This window comes from Mauremys reevesii, linkage group 4 (genome assembly GCF_016161935.1).
Source record: "Mauremys reevesii isolate NIE-2019 linkage group 4, ASM1616193v1, whole genome shotgun sequence".
NCBI lineage: Eukaryota > Metazoa > Chordata > Testudines > Geoemydidae > Mauremys > Mauremys reevesii.
Genome location: NC_052626.1, coordinates 81,960,190 through 81,976,597, shown reverse-complemented (window position 1 = coordinate 81,976,597; position 16,408 = coordinate 81,960,190). Strand labels below are relative to the sequence as shown.

At 46.9% G+C, this 16,408-nt stretch overlaps 1 protein-coding gene across 5 annotated transcripts in view; it reads right to left on the bottom strand.

Moving 5' to 3' along the window:
• The window catches only part of SHANK2 (SH3 and multiple ankyrin repeat domains 2), a 675,150-nt gene that overhangs the window by 542,980 nt on the left and 115,762 nt on the right, over nucleotides 1-16,408 (bottom strand). The window lies entirely within an intron of this gene.

Sequence of the window (16,408 nt, the reverse complement as noted above, 5' to 3'; positions counted from 1 at the left end):
AATTACAGCAGCTTGTCCTCAGCTGCCTTTATGTGGCAGCAGTGATATGTACAGTGGGCCCATCCTCTTGCCTTGATATGTACCTCCCTCCTCCTACACTGGGACTTGCAAAGAGCATGGCATAGGGCTGCTATGTCAGTCTCTCTCCTGGTCAGTTAAAGACTGTTCTGGTCCTCTTATGTTTCCCCAGCAGCATACAGGGGCTGTTCTGGAGGCCCAGGGAAGTACCCCCACCCCCAATAATATTTCAAATACAAGAAAAAAATAAAAATGCACATAGCAGCCTTAACAGTGACCACAACAATATGAACTCAGCTTTTCACTACATGTCATTAAATTTCTGTTTAGGTCATTTCTGAAGATCTCTATGTACTTAACAATTATATTCTTCAACGTACATTTCTATATGTAGATAATAAGAATAGAACAGTACAGAAAAATACAAATTGACACCTTACAGAAAAGGGAAATTACTTTTTTTAAACTGATGTATCAACTTAATTTACAGCTTTCTATGTGCTCATCTTTGCAGCATCTGTAGGTTACGTATTTTGTAAATTCTCTGGATGTAAATCATTCATGTAAAAAACTGATCACTGTGGATTTATTAATGATAAACATGTCAATACTTGACAAGATACCATGCAGTTCTGAAACCTCTGATTTCATATATTTAACCAAATCATTCAAATGGCTAAATCAAGTGCAAAATTTACCACTTTATGGGTTTATGTGGCAATGCTTTTTTTTCTAAATCAGTTTCTCCATTTGGGGGAAATATTCCTATCAGTGAAAAACATTCTTGGATCCTGAGAGGCATGAAGGACTTTCAATTCTCCATTAATTTCACTGGGCATTGCAGGTGCTCAGCTGGTCATCAGCATATCTCAAGATATTGCCCTATAGAAATAGGAGTTACTAGCCGTGTCTGGCCCTGTATATTATTTGTGTGGCAAGCTGACCTGCTCACAAACCGCAATTTAGGGGATTGCAATCAATGTTTGGCTCTGATTCTGCCAATTGTTCCTCAAATTAAAAGATCAGTTGACACTGATAATTAGGTATCCTCTATTCATCCTTGTTGCCTGGCAAGAAACGTTTTAGCTAAGCTGCCATGACAGCATCACACAATCACCCATTTGCTGAAGGAATATGGTAGGCTTATGAATACTAACTTAAATCCAACTCTACTATGCTTTTTTTTCCACACATGGATCATTGGGAATCACATCTCAGTTTGTTTCTCTTTGCAACTGGTACAAACTGCAGTTTTTTGAGACGTGCTTCAAATACTGTCCCAGGCTACTGTTAGGATACATAAGGAAATTATAGGGGTCAGGGAACGTGGGGGGCAAGGAGAGAGAATGTTGTGCTCAGGAGAATAGTGGGAAGGGAGAAGGAGAATCATGGCGAATCAAGGAAAATCATGAAAAATCATGGCGATCGGGGGAGGTCCCGGATGACTCGAAAAAGGCTAATGTAGTGCCCATCTTTAAAAAAGGGGAAAAGGAAGATCCAGGGAACTACAGGCCAGTCAGTCTCACCTCAGTCCCTGGAAAAATCATGGATCAGGTCCTCAAGGAATCAATTCTGAACCACTTAAAGGAGGGGAAAGTGATCAGGAACAGTCAGCATGGATTCACCAAGGGCAAGTCATGCCTGACTAACCTAATTGCCTTCTATGATGAGATAACCGGCTCTGTGGATGAGGGGAAAGCAGTGGATGTGCTATTTCTGGACTTTAGCAAAGCTTTTGATACAGTCTCCCACAGTATTCTTGCCAGCAAGTTAAATAAGTATGGGCTGGATGAATGGACGGTAAGGTGGATAGAAAACTGGCTAGACGGTCGGGCTCAACGGGTAGTGATCAATGGTTCCATGTCTAGTTGGCAGCCGGTATCAAGTGGAGTGCCCGAAGGGTCGGTGCTGGGGCCGGTTTTATTCAATATCTTCATTAACGATCTGGAGGAGGGAATGGACTGCACCCTTAGCAAGTTTGCAGATGACACTAAACTGGGAGGAGTGGTTGATACACTGGAGGGTAGGGATAGGATACAGAGGGACCTAGACAAATTAGACTATTGGGCCAAAAGAAATATGATGAGGTTCAACAAGGACAAGTGCAGAGTCCTGCACTTAGGATGGAAGAATCCCATGCACTGCTACAGACTAGGGACCGAATGGCTGGGCAGCAGTTCTGCAGAAAAGGACCTAGGGGTTACGGTGGATGAAAAGCTGAATATGAGTCAACAGTGTGCCCTTGTTGCCAAGAAGGCTAATGGCATTTTGGGTTGTATAAGTAGGGGCATTTCCAGCAGATCGAGGGATGTGATCATTCCCCTCTACTCATCACTGGTGAGGCCTCATTTGGAGTACTGTGTCCAGTTTTGGGCCCCACACTACAAGAAGGATGTGGATAAATTAGAGAAAGTCCAGCAGAGGGCAACAAAAATGATTAGGGGGCTGGAGCACATGACTTATGAGGAGAGGCTGAGGGAACTGGGATTGTTTAGTCTGCAGAAGAGAAGAATGAGGGGGAATTTGATAGCTGCTTTCAACTACCTGAAAGGGGGTTCCAAAGAGGATGGATCTAGACTGTTCTCAGTGGTAGAAGATGACAGAACAAGGAGTAATGGTCTCAAGTTGCAGAAGGGGAGGTTTAGGTTGGATATTAGGAAAAACTTTTTCACTAGTAGGGTGGTGAAGAACTGGAATGGGTTACCTAGGGAGGTGGTGGAATCTCCTTCCTTAGAGGTTTTTAAGGTCAGGCTTGACAAAGCCCTGGCTGGGATGATTTAGTTGGGTTTGGTCCTGCTTTGATCAGGGGGTTGGACTAGATGACCTCCTGAGGTCCCTTCCAACCCTGAAATTCTATGATTCTATGATAAGAAGGGACGTGGTTACTGGGCTAACTATACTGTTGTCCCTTTTTGAGGTCTCTCTGAGTGCATCCACCACAGGTGTCAGGCCTCAGGCCTTTACCTCTAGTAGAGTGGAATTCCACATTTTGCTCATTCTGCAAGGGTTTCTCCTTTGGAGTCTGTGACAGCATACATTTACAGTGATACAGTAACAGCCTCTTCAAAATAAAGCATGATTTATTTTGACTAGTGGTATACAGTGCTTAGAGAAGTAGATTTAAAACAGAAGCCTGCATCCATATTCCCTTACCTAAATGCTACCTCAATCCATAGCTCAGGCAGGTGTGGCTTATTCCCCATTTCTGAGTTGGGAGGAACACCCCACACTGTTTACAGCCTTCTCCCTCTGTCTGTGAGTGTCAGTCAGACTGACACATTCTGATCTGCCTTTCTCAGCTCATCCACAAAAAAACATCCTTTTCTAGGGTCTTTTAGGGTTTACATCCTCTTTTGATCTCAGGCTTACCCTAGATGGAGCTAGCTAGATGAATTCTCCCACCAACTGATAGTCCAGTCACTGTTATCTTAACTCCTTTGAAGCTACTTATGTGAGGGTGAGTCCTCTCTGTCATCGTGCCACCCTTCTTGCTAGGTTCTGTAACAACCTCCTTATAGGCTCCTTTGATTTAGCTCTATACATTCAGTCAGGCAGCATACAAAATTCAACAGGGAAACTGAGTCACACATAATATTCATAAAAGATATTACAGACATTTTCCTAGATTGTCACAGGGGTCCTGGAAGGCAGACTCCAGGAGACAGGCTTGCTCTCTCTCTAATCTTTCTGTTGGTGAGTTCCTCCTCTCCGACCATCAACTTATTTCTTTCAGCATCATTCGTCAGCCGCCCCCCCCCACCCTATCCCTCAGCTCCAGTCCATCAGCTCTGATGGCTTCTCCCTGCTTTCAGCACTCTTCTCTCTGCCCTCTCTTCCCTTTCTTTCATCAATATGATTGTTGATTCTCTCCATGCTTGACTTTTTTGTCCCTCTGTCCCATTTCAAGATCTCCCCTATCATCCTCTAGACCTGGCTCCTCCTCCAACATCCACTTCCTCAGCTCCTGCTCTCACACGGCAGAGCATCTCTGGAAGAAATTTCGTGACCAGTCCACTACAAATTCACTCTCTCCACGTTCTGTTCTACCATTTTCCTTGCTGAACAACTCTTACTTCTCCCACAGAAACCCATATCTGCAATCCCAGTCACCTATATGCCATTTCTGACTCACTTCTCAACCCTCCTCCCCTCCTGACTCCACTGCTCTCTCTGCACAGGATCTCTCAGATTTCTTCCAAGAGAAAATTGACAAAATACATCTCCCTTCCCTCTTGGCTTGCCTTCCCTTCCTCCTCTCCTCTCCTCCCCCTCCCCTTTCATATTACTCTCTCCTCCTTCTTCCCTGGTCACAAAACACAGAAATTTATCAGCTTCTCTCTTTGTCTAACCCCTTCACTTGCCCTGGTAACCCCATCCCATTCCTTGCATCTGGCCACATCCCCTCAGTTATTCTTCTCCTTAACCTCTCACTCTTCTCTGACTTTTCCCCCTCACAATACAAGCATGCTTTTGTCTCTTCCTTCTTAAAAAAAAACCCACACCATTATTTACCCTACTTGCCTCTCCAACTACTGCCCTCATCTCTCTTCTCCCTCTCATCTCTCAAATCATTGAACATTCTATTTCTAATTGGTGTCTGGAGTTCTTTTCCTCCCATTCCATCCTAGACCCTCTCCAATCAAGCTTCCGTCCCTTGCTCCCCACTGAATCCACTCTTGCCAAAGTCTCTAATGATCCCTTCCTAGCTAGAGCTCAGAACCACTACTCCATCGTCACCCTGTTTGACCTGTCAACCACCTTCATTGCCACTGACCATGCTCTTCTTCATGAAATCTTCGTCCTCCCTTGACTTCTGTAACTCCGTCCTCTCCTGGTTCTTATCTGACCTCTCTGATCGCTCCTTCAGCATGTCCTTTGGAAGATCCTCCTTATCCCCTCCCCAGCCTTCTGTGGGGGTTCCACAGGACTCTGTCCTTGGTCCCTTTCTCTTTTCCCTCTACACTTTATCTCTGCATAATCTCATCTGTAAACACATATTCAACTACCATCTCCATGCTGCTGACTCAACAGATCAACCTGGCCACCAATCAGCCTCTGGTGCCAGCCTCTATTGGCCACTTGTTAACTTACTTTAGATTTGTAGCTTCTTGGGGGGGGGATCTTTTTTTGTCTCTATTTGTAAGCAGACACACAGGGGGGGGTCCTGGTCTGTGACTGGGTGTGCTATGCACTATGGTAAGTGGGGAGACACATTTATCCATGTCCATTTAAGGTTGAATTTTCAACCCAAAACGATCACATATAATTGGAGGGAAGTTGAATTTCCCCCAAACACAGACTGTGACGTTGGTAGACATGCCTGCTCTTGCCACGGCTGTAGACATCAGCTGAGCACTGACATTCATTTTTGGAAACCAGTCCAGCTCACCTACGTGTTAGTATTGTTCAAGACAGATGTTAGACTTGTAAAGATGCGTTTAGTCTCTTTGAAGTGACTGCAAGTTGCTCTATGTATTAATCTTACATGTAATGTCTGTATCCCATGCTATAAGGTAACATGTAAGCTTTGCTTTATAACTATACAAATGCCTGCTCTGAATTTGTAACCCAGGCAGGAAGAATGGTTCTCATGCTCATCAAGAAAGACTATCAAAAGTAAGTGGGCCATTGTGAAACATCACAATATGAAGACTAAGGGTATGTCTACACTGTCAAGTTTCTGTGCCACAAATTATACCACTTTTATTAAAATGCGGGAATTAAACTGCTGTTGCAGGTCCACACTGTGCTCTTTGTGAAACTGGAGCTCATCCACATTAGCAGCTCTTGCAACGGCTAAGACAGCAGTGCATTGTGGTAGCTATCCCACTGTGCAACTGGCCACAGGGTGCTTTGGGAAGGGTTTGCAATGCCTCATGGGGCAGGCACAGCATCACGTGATGCAGGTTTCCCAATCCCATTGTTCAATGGGCATCCTACTACATTGCTGGCTGCTTTTCAACTGAAGTGGGGGGGAGAAGGGGAGGACAAAAGAGTATGTGACAGGGAGTGTGTGGGGTGAGAGAGACAGTGTGTTTTGGGGAACAGAGAGTGTGTCAGCAGGCTGTCTTGTAAGTTCAGACAGCGGCAGGAAGCAACCAGTCCTGAGGCAGGGGGAAGAGGAAACCCTGACATAAGCCCCTGCCTCCCTCCCTGGGCGCGCGCATGCGCGCACGCACACACACACACACACACACGCACACACACACACCCCTACCTACCTACCTGCCTCTATGTTCAACAACATGAGAATTCCACATTAATGGTTTGCTCTGTGTCCCGGAGCAGAGCAGAACAGCACCCAAAGGCTGCCAGAAACAGTGCTTTGAAAGGGGAGGGGCGCATGTCTACAGGGCAGCTGAGTTCAAAACAATGAGCAGAGCAGTCACTTCAGACATTATGGAACAGCTCCGGAGGCCAATTACAGCACAGAAAGCAATAGAGCACTGGAGCCTCTGTGCAAATAGCCTTATGACTCTCGTCGAGGTGGGGTTTTTTGCAGCTAATAACCATTGATGGACCTATCTTCCATGAACTAATCAATGCTATGGAAGACTCAAGCTGTGCGGAAGAAATTGACTATATACCAGTTCAAGCTTCCTGCTTTTATTTATTGTCGTCTCTCTCATTTGGGGTCTTGATCTGACATCTTAAAAGGGTGTTTCATACATCTGGGTTTTGAAAGTATAACAGTTGTTTGTACAGAGGCTTTTTGTTCATGGCATTATTATAGAACAAAAAGCATTTGATTTTATATACTCAATCACTTGTTTAGTGGTAGTATCTTCTAGTAAGCCTATCTCAGGGAAGTGAGAATAATATAGTCTAGGACAAGTGCATATTTATTTTTCCCAGCCAACAAAAAGAAATTTTTCCTGTGCCACCAACATGAGCTCTTTCACTTGACTTGGCCTGTATTATTGCCATATATGAAAAGTCTTAACAACTTCTTCAATGCCTGTTCATTTGGTCGATGGAGGTGGATTACCTACGGGGGAATCCCTCCTGTCAGTGTAGGTAGCGTCTACACTGTAGCATTTTAAGTGTAGACATTCCATTAGGTCACATCTATACTATAGTACTGTATTGGTATAACTACGTCACACGGGGATGTGAAAAATCCATACCTCCAAATGATGTAGTTATACTCACTTAACCCCCCATGTAGACAATGCTATGTCAATGGGAGAGCTTCTCCACCTCTTGGGAAGGAGGATTAAATACACCGATGGGAGAAGCTCTCCTGTCTGCATAGGAGCATCTTCACTTACGTGCTTCAGCAGTGCAGCTGTGTCAATGCAGTGTTTTAAGTGTAGACCTACCCTTAGTCCAGCTCTACTTGCTAAGATAAAAACATTTGATTTAATAGAAAGAATGGCATTGGAGAAGTAATATCCACCTTCTCAACAATGACTCAGACAGTAAATTATGTAGAAATCAGGGCTGGAAGAGGGTGGGGGAGACTGCACTGGGAATATTATTTTAATTCATGTTCCAACTATAAATAATTAAACTAATATCTAAAAGAGGACTCCACATGATTTTTGTGAATGACCAAACATTTCCTGTTGAAAGGAAGGGCTTGGCTACACTTGAAAGTTTCAGCGCTGGTGGAGGCTTTCCAGCGCTGCAATTAGTAACTGTCCACACCTGCAAGGCACATCCAGCGCTGCAACTCCCTGGCTGCAGCGCTGGCTGTACACCTGGTCTGGTTGTGGTATAACGAGTGCAGCGCTGGTGATCCAGCGCTGCTCGTCAAGTGTGGCCACACACGAGCGCTTTAATTGGCCTCCAGGGTATTAGGAGATATCCCAGAATGCTTTTAACTAAATTACTCTCTTTGTTTTGTTATGCAGCCTCTCTTTGTTTTGTTGTGAACTCCAAGCTCCAAGCGGAGCTCCGTTGCCGGTGCTGCTTATCTAAAAAACAAACAGAGCTCCTGTTTGCTGTGACCAATCTGTACCTGGCTGTAAACAATCAAATGAGAGGCAGGCAGGGAGTGAGTGAAACAGCGGGGAGTCGTGTTGGATGCAGGCTGTTTGCAATTAAGAGTTAAGGGTAAGGGATCGGGAACATGTTCTGATTTTTCAAGGCAGGAAGGTAACACACAGTGTTGGCTCCAAAAATCCACTCTCTCTCTCTCTCCCCCCCGCTCCCTGTCACACTAGACCCCACTCCACCCCCCTCTTTTGAAAAGCACGTTGCTGCCACTTGAACCCTGGGACAGCTACCCATAATGCATCACTCCCAAAGGATCTCATATAAAATATTAATTTGACCAAGTTGACAAAATAATGCAGTAACAGCGCTGGTGTGTGGCCACACTCACAGCTACCAGCGCTGGTGTGTGGCCACATTTGCAGCTTTCAAGTGTAGCCAAGCCTGAAGAGAGAGTACTACACTCCTCATGCCTCTCCTAGGTGTGACTGCAATACAAATAATAAATAACAATAACCATGCAAATATAAACCTCCACCACACTGCACAACTCTCAGGTCACACTGGCAAAAGGTTTTAGCCTGATTAGGGGAAGCTGTACATTAAAAGGGAGAAACAGGAAAAGATTCAGGGAACATGATGTTTTACAAAGAGGAATGGGAGGGTCGGTCCTGGGGCCAGTTTTGTTCAATATCTTCATTAATGATCTAGAGGATGGTGTGGACTGCACCCTCAGCAAGTCTGCAGATGACACTAAACTGGGAGGAGTGGTAGATACGCTGGAGGGTAGGGATAGCATACAGAGGTACTTAGACAAATTAGAGGATTGGGCCAAAAGAAATTTGATGAGGTTCAACAAGGACAAGTGCAGAGTCCTGCACTTAGGACAGAGGAATCCCATGCACTGCTACAGACTAGGGACCGAATGGCTAGGCAGCAGTTCTGCAGAAAAGGACCTAGGGGTTACAGTAGACGAGAAGCTGGATATGAGTCGACAGTGTGCCCGTGTTGCCAAGAAAGCTAACGGCATTTTGGGCTGTATAAGTAGGGGCATGTTCATTCCCCTCTCTTCGACATTGGTGACGCCTCATCTGGAGCATTGTGTCCAGTTTTGGGCCCCACACTACAAGAAGGATGTGGAAAAATTGAAGAGAGTCCAGCGGAGGGCAACAAAAGTGATTAGGAGGATGGAGCACATGACTTATGAGGAATGGCTGAGGGAACTGGGATTGTTTAGTCTGCAGAAGAGAAGAATGGGGGGGGAGGATTTGATAGCTGCTTTCAACTACCTAAAAGGGGGTTACAAAGAGGATAGATCTAGACTGTTTTCAGTGGTACCAGGTGACAGAACAAGGAGTAATGGTCTCAAGTTGCAGTAGAGGAGGGTTTAGGTTGGATATTAGGAAAAACTTTTTCACTAGGAGGGTGGTGAAGCACTGGAATGGGTTACTTAGGGAGGTGGTGGAATCTCCTTCCTTAGAGGTTTTTAAGGTCAGGCTTGACAAAGCCCTGGCTGCGATGATTTAGTTGGGAATTGGTCCTGCTTTGAGCAGGGGGTTGGACTAGATGACCTCCTGAGGTCTCTTCCCACCCTGATATTCTATGATTCTATGATCAGATGTTGGGTAAAACAAGATACTTTACTATTCCAGAACCTTGGCTCCAGGATTGCCACGTGAGGCCCCGCCCCTTCTCTGCCTCTTCCCCCAATGCCCCATCCCTGCTCTGCCTCTTTCCTCGAGGCCCCACCTCCTTCTCCACCACTTCCTCCAAGTCTCTGCCCCTGCTCCCCTTTCCCCCCCCAAGACCCCATCTCTGTCACTTGCTTCTCTTCCCTCCTCCCATGTTGCTCACTGACAAAGAGCCTGGCTGCAGGTTGGAGTCAGCACTGGCTAAGCAGGGCCTGGCACAGGTTAATGATCTAAAATCTCCCTTGGCCCTGCAATATCTGGATTTTTGTATGGTCAGTACATCTGACTGGACACTGCTAGGTCTTCTTTTCGACCAGATTTTTGGGTACCATGTCCTCTCTATAAAAGCTCTGGAAAGTATTATAGATACTAACCGCCTCTCACATAGGACACATTGTATTCAGACTGCTCTCAGCTTATGGCTCAAATAAGTAAGACTTAATATTGCTTTAAAGTTCTTTTACATCACAGATTTTCAAACCCCATTCTCTATAAAATAAAGCCAGTTTTCCATGTAGGGAATTTCCTAGGTTCCACTGTGATTGTGTTTAACAATGTGGAGCTGCTTCCTATTTAAAATAGTTTCCAATTAACTTTTCCCTTTTCTAAAATGGTTTTCACGTCTCTGTCCATTAACAACCCTCTTTCTAATCTGCAATAACCACTTCCTTCCACAAGGGCTCACCCCAGAACAAATCCTGCTTGTTTTTTTGTTTTTTTTTAAGCCATGGCTACTGAAATTTGAAACTTGACATACTCACAAAAACTCAGACACAGTCCTCAATAGAGATGAATCTTTGCATGTTTTGAAATCTATCTATCTATCCATCCATTATTTAACCAAAACATATCCCTTTGAAAACTATATAGTGAGAGTGCACCATAGAAAAAAGACCTTAAAACCAAGATTTTTTTTAAAAAGTGGGGGGACCTAAAGTTAGGTTCCTAAGTACATAGTTAGGCACCTAAATATATGGGTTGATTTTTCAAAAGTGCAACACGCATAGTGAAATTAGTGCTCAACACTTCTGAAAACTAGGTCACTCGTTTAGATGCCTTAATATGGATTTAGGAGCCCAACTTTAGGCAGATTTAGGCCTACATCTACTCATGTTTACTTAAACAAGAATGTACTGTGCATGCAAACACAACTAGTTAAGTGCCACTTGTGGATTCAGTGAACTTGTAAGTGACTTTTGTAAGTACTGCAGTTTGATTAATTTGGATTTTTTTTAATTAATCACTGTTCTCCTAAAATACAAAGGAAATTAAATGTAAAAATGGGTGTGAGAGCAACTTTAAAGGCACACTGTTAAAATCACAAATTGTCAGGAAACACAAAAGCAAAGGATCTCATATAAAATATTAATTTGACCAAGTTGACAAAATATTAATTTGTACATGTATACTATTGTCTAGTCACCGCTTTCATGTTAAATAGGTCTCTTACAGTCATTTTAAACAGAGCTCTAAGTAAAGTCACATGGATGGCTGCACCATGAGACATGGTGCACAGTGCTAATCGGGACTTCCAAACAGGCAGGGACACAATGTCTGCTGCTGCCCTTTCACTTAAGAGGGTGCAAACTATCTCCAACACCACTGGGAAGAGATGCCTGATCCTACTTGCTTCCCATTCTTTAAAGGTGACCCGCACTCAGGGCTGGCCTTACCATGAGGTGAACTGAGGCGGCCACCTCAGGTGCCAAACTGTGGCAGGGCACCACTAGGACCCAGAGTGTAGAAAATTGTGTCTGTATGTATTCTCTCTGCTCTAGATGCACAGAGATGGTGGAGTGCTGTGCTAGAAGAAGGAGGGCACAAGAGACATAACAAGACATAACAGAAAGCAGCAGGAGCTGCAGGGAGAGATAGGAGGAGGAGCCTCTTATGTACCTCTCTAGCACCTACAAGAGCCTGGACTGATTAACACCAGCTTCTTAGGGAGCTTCCTGTTTCCTGCTGCTTCCCTGAACCCACTTGAGGAGAACAGGCAGTCAACTGAAGTAGTAGGAGCCAGTTAGGACCTTAAGACGCTGATATCTTCTCTCACTCAGGCCCTGCTTATTTGTCCCCTTCAATTGAGTGTTGAGAGCCACTATAGCTGGCACAGAACAGCAGTCATGAGTAAAAGAAGAAAACGCCTCTCTGGGGCAGCATTCAGAAAAAGAAAGTAAACAAAGAAGCTTTTCTATCTAAGCAGGAAGGAGCTCACCTGAGAAAGATAGACATAAATGTTCACGGTGAGCCTTCTGGCCGCAGTGAGGATGTGAGTGGTGAGGAGATGCCTGATCTTCCAGTTAGAGTGCAAGTGACCAGGCAGCTACTGCAGCATCCATATCTCCATCTTTTCCTGAAGAAAAGTGTAGATCAGAGAAGAGTGTGGTGGAAGTGCAAGAAACAGCTGCTGTTGAGTTTAGTTCCTTAAGTCTAGATGATCCAGGACTGTGGACTCACTTGAGCAGTAGCCTGAGGGACTTCCTTGTACTGCATGGGCCATAGCAAGTGAAAAACTTCATGAAAATAGAAGTTTCGATCCAACACATTACTGGTGTGAAATCCCCAATGGTGACAAAGTGGAGAGGCCAGGGTTTATATACTCAAAAACCCAGAATGCTGCATACTGTTTTTGTTGCAAACTCTTCCAGTCTAATGTTCAAGCCACATTGGGTTTGTAGTGGGGTGGACACCCGCTCCTGCCCTGAGGGGCTTAAAACAGCCCTAGGAAAGAGCTGTGGCAGGAAAAAACAGCCACTGGGTTGATTGGGGGAAGCAGGCAGAGTGGCAGGTGGCGGCCACGCCCCAAACAGTGCCCAGTTGGCCACTATATATGAGGCCAGGAGCCAGGAGCTCAGCAGTCTCTCTCTAGCTGTAGATGGAGATGGGCCTGGCTGCAGGGAGCTAGAGACAGGGTACCTGAGTGGAGCAGGGCTGGGGAAAGGCAGAGGAGCCAGGAAGCTCCATCCTGGAAAGCCCCAGGCTGCAGCCTAGCTTCATGCTAATAGGTACTGGGGGTTGCACAGGGCAGCCCAGGGGTAGGCAAAGGCAGCAGGTCCAAACCCCCCTTGCCAGTGATGAGTGGCATACACTTCAGTCTGCCCCAGGGAATGGGGGCTAGTTGCTGACTGGCAGTAGCCTTACACTGAGGCAAAGTGGGGATGGGGGTGAGGGTTCCCCTGGGTGGGGAGACCCCGAGACCAAGGGGTTACTTCCAGAGAGGCAGCACCTCGGAAATAGGGGCACCGGGATCCTGGGAGAGACATGGGGGCCAGCGGTAAGGCGGATCACCGGCCTGCAGAGGGTGCTCCGGAAGCTGGACGAGCTAATTCCCAACAGAGACCAGCAGGAGGCGCCGCAGGGTGAGTCCACACACTTACAGGGTTCCACAGGAACAAAGGACTATAAATATATGGCTATAAATCTGGCATGCCATGAGAAGACAGCAAATCACCAGAGAGCATTCCATAGGTGGAAAGAGCTTGAGATGAGATTAAGGTTAAAAGCCACCATAAACGATCAGCATCAAGAGAAAACTGCATCAGAGTCTCTCTACTGGCAAAATATTCTGAAAAGGCTCATTGCCATTGTGAGAATGCTTGCTACACAAAACCTAGCACTGCTTAGCACTTCAGATCAGCTGTATGTGCCAAACAATGGAAACATCCTGAAAATTGTGGAGCTGATGGCTGTTTGATGCTGTATTCCAGGAGCATCTAAGAAGAGTCACCACTCAAGAAATGTACACACACCACTACCTTGGAAAAACAATTCAAAATGAGATCACACAGTTACTGGCAACAAAAGTCAAACAGAAGATTGTGACAGATCTGAAGTCAGCAGGGCCACCCGGGGAGGCAGGGGCGGCTCTAGGGATTTTGCCGCCCCAAGCATGGCAGGCAGGCTGTCTCCGGCGGCGTGCCTGCGGAGGGTCCGCTGGTCCCGCGGCTTCGGCGGACCCTCCGCAGGCAAACCGCCGGAGGCAGCCTGCCTGCCTGCCACCCTCGTGGCGCCAGCAGAGCGCCCCCCGCGGCTTGCCGCCCCAAGCACGCACTTGGCGTGCTGGGGCCTGGAGCCGCCCCTGCGGGGAGGGGAGGAGCAAGTGGGGCAATTTGCCCCAGGCTCCACAGGGGCCCCCACGAGAATTCTCCGGCCCCATCCCCACATCCGCCTTTCCCCATCCTCTGGCGCCTCAGCGCGCCACGTCCAGGAGAGGCCCTGAACAGAGGTAAAGCGGTCTGGCTCAGGTGGGGCCTGAGCTCCGCCCCACTCAGAGCCGCATGGTAAGAAGGCGGGGCTGCAAGCTCCGGTCCCGCCGGAGCCACGCTGCTGCAGCACTGTCCAGGGGCCAGGACAGCTCCTGGACATGGCGCACTGAGGCTTGGAGAGAGGGGAGAGGTGGGGGTAACCCTGGAGCGGCCCTGGACAGAGCTAAAGTGGCGTGGCTTGGGCAGGGCCTGAGCTCCTTCCCGCTCGGAGCAGCGTGGTAAGCGGGGCAGGGCTGCAAGCTCCGGGCCGAACAGCAGGAACTTCGGCCCCGCTGGAGCCAGGCCGCTGTAGTGCTGTTGAGGGCCGCTCCTGGACGCAGCATGCTGAGGCTCCGGGAGAGGGGGCAGGCAGGGGTAAGCAGCATGGCATGGTGCCGGGGCTTGGGGGGTTGGATAAGGGGCAGGGAGTCCCAGGGCCAGTCAGGGGACAAGGAGAGGGCAGAGGTTCTGGGGGGTCGGTCAGGAGACGAGGAAGGGGGAGTTGGATCGTGGGCGTTCCGGGGGTCCGTCAGGACTCGGGGGGGGGGGGGATGGATAGGGATCAGGGCAGTCAGGGGACAGGGAGGGTTGGTGTGAGGGTTGGGTCCTGGGGTGGTGGTTGGGGAGAGGGATCTCAGGGGGGCAGTGAGGGGACAAGGAGTAGGATGGGTTGGGAATTCTGAGGGGGGCAGTTGGGGGCAGGAAGTGGATGGGGATCAGATAGGGGGCAGGGCCAGGCTGTTTGAGGAGGCACAGCCTTCCCTACCCTAAAGCTCATTCAGCAGTTTGAGGCTTGCAGACAGCTATTTAACAAAAAGAGCCAAGCTGTTATCTTTTCCGTGGGGAAGGAATCACATGAGAAGAGCAATATCCTATACCACCTACCTCCTTCCCAACCCTACCAAGGGAGACCCCCGCCCTTCCCCTGCATTCCCCAAGGCTCCAGAGGGGTTAATTCAGTGGTTCTCAAACTTTTGTACTGGTGACCCCTGTCACATAGCAAACCTCTTAGTGTGACCCCCCCCCCCCTTATAAATTAAAAACTTTTTAATATATATTTAACACTATTATAAATGCTGGAGGCAAAGCGGGGTTTGAGGCAGAGGCTGTGACCCCCCAGTAATAACCTCGTGACTCCCTGAAGGGTCCCGACCCCCAGTTTGAGAACCCCTGGGTTAATTTAATTTTAGCACCCTGTGTCCATTCACATGCATGTGCTATTTTGAGCATTTCAGTTTTCACAACATAGGCTCATCTAAGATTCTGGAACAAGCTCAAATGCTCAGTTCGTGGAGTATGTACATAAGCTATACTAAAGACAAACCCACAGTAACCGTTTCCAGTTTGTGAGGGACCCCCATGGAGCCAGTCTCTAGGAAAGAGGTACATTCATGGAGGTTAAGTCCTTTAATGGCTATTAGCCAGGATGGGTAAGGAATGGTGTCCCTAGCCTCTGTTTGTCAGAAGGTGGAGATGGATGGCAGGAGAGAGCTCACTTGATCATTACCTGTTATGGGGCACTTGGCACTGGTGACTGTCGGCAGACAGGATACTGGGCTGGATGGACCTTTGGTTTGACCCAGTATGGCCATTCTTATGTTCTAAGCTAAATGAACCCAAAGTTATGGAGACAGATATGAGTCAAGGAAGCCAGCAGAGTATCAGAAACCTGGAAAAATCTCTGACTGGATGGGCTCAAGCGTTTGTGCACAAGCTGAGGTGGTTCAAAAGTTTTGGATTTTTTTTTAAGCAGAATTTTTTTTATTGTTTCTTTAAACAAACACAGCAAGTGGCAAATATTTGGCCACACACTTCTGAAACCCCAAACCATGTTCAGGGTTGGGCAGACTAATTTCAGCTTTTCAATTAAAAAAACCCAACAAATTTTAAAGGAAAGCAGACATTGTCCGTGATTTTTTTCTGCTTTTTAAAAACCCCTAGTTTTCAATCCAAAAAAAGTTTTGACGGAAAATATTTGTCCAACCCTTTTAATGAGCTTTAGTGCCTTTTAGCACTAGCTGATGCTAAGAACCAGTGATACCTTGTAAAGGTGACTTGAAAAGAAGTTCTCAAAACTGGGTTTTTAAATGTTTATTTTTCCCAGGGCTGCCTGGGGGGGGCACAAGTGGGGAAACTTGCCTCGGGCCCCACAGGGGCCCCTATGAGAATATAGTATTCTGTAGTACTGCAACTTTTTTATGGAAGGGGCCCCTGAAATTCCTTTGCCCCAGGCCCCCTGAATCCGTTGGGTGGCCCTGGAAGTCAGCAAGATATTACTGTTATTCTGGACTGCACACCTGACATACGGAACCAATGACTTTAATGGTGCGTTTTGTAACAACAGCAAAGAGTCCTGTGGCACTATATAGACTAACAGACGTATTAAAGCATAAGCTTTCGTGGGTGAATGCCCACTTCGTCCGATGAAGTGGGTATTCACCCACGAAAGCTTATGCTCCAATACGTCTGTTAGTCTATATGGTGCCACAGGACTCTTTGCTGCTTTTACAGATCCAG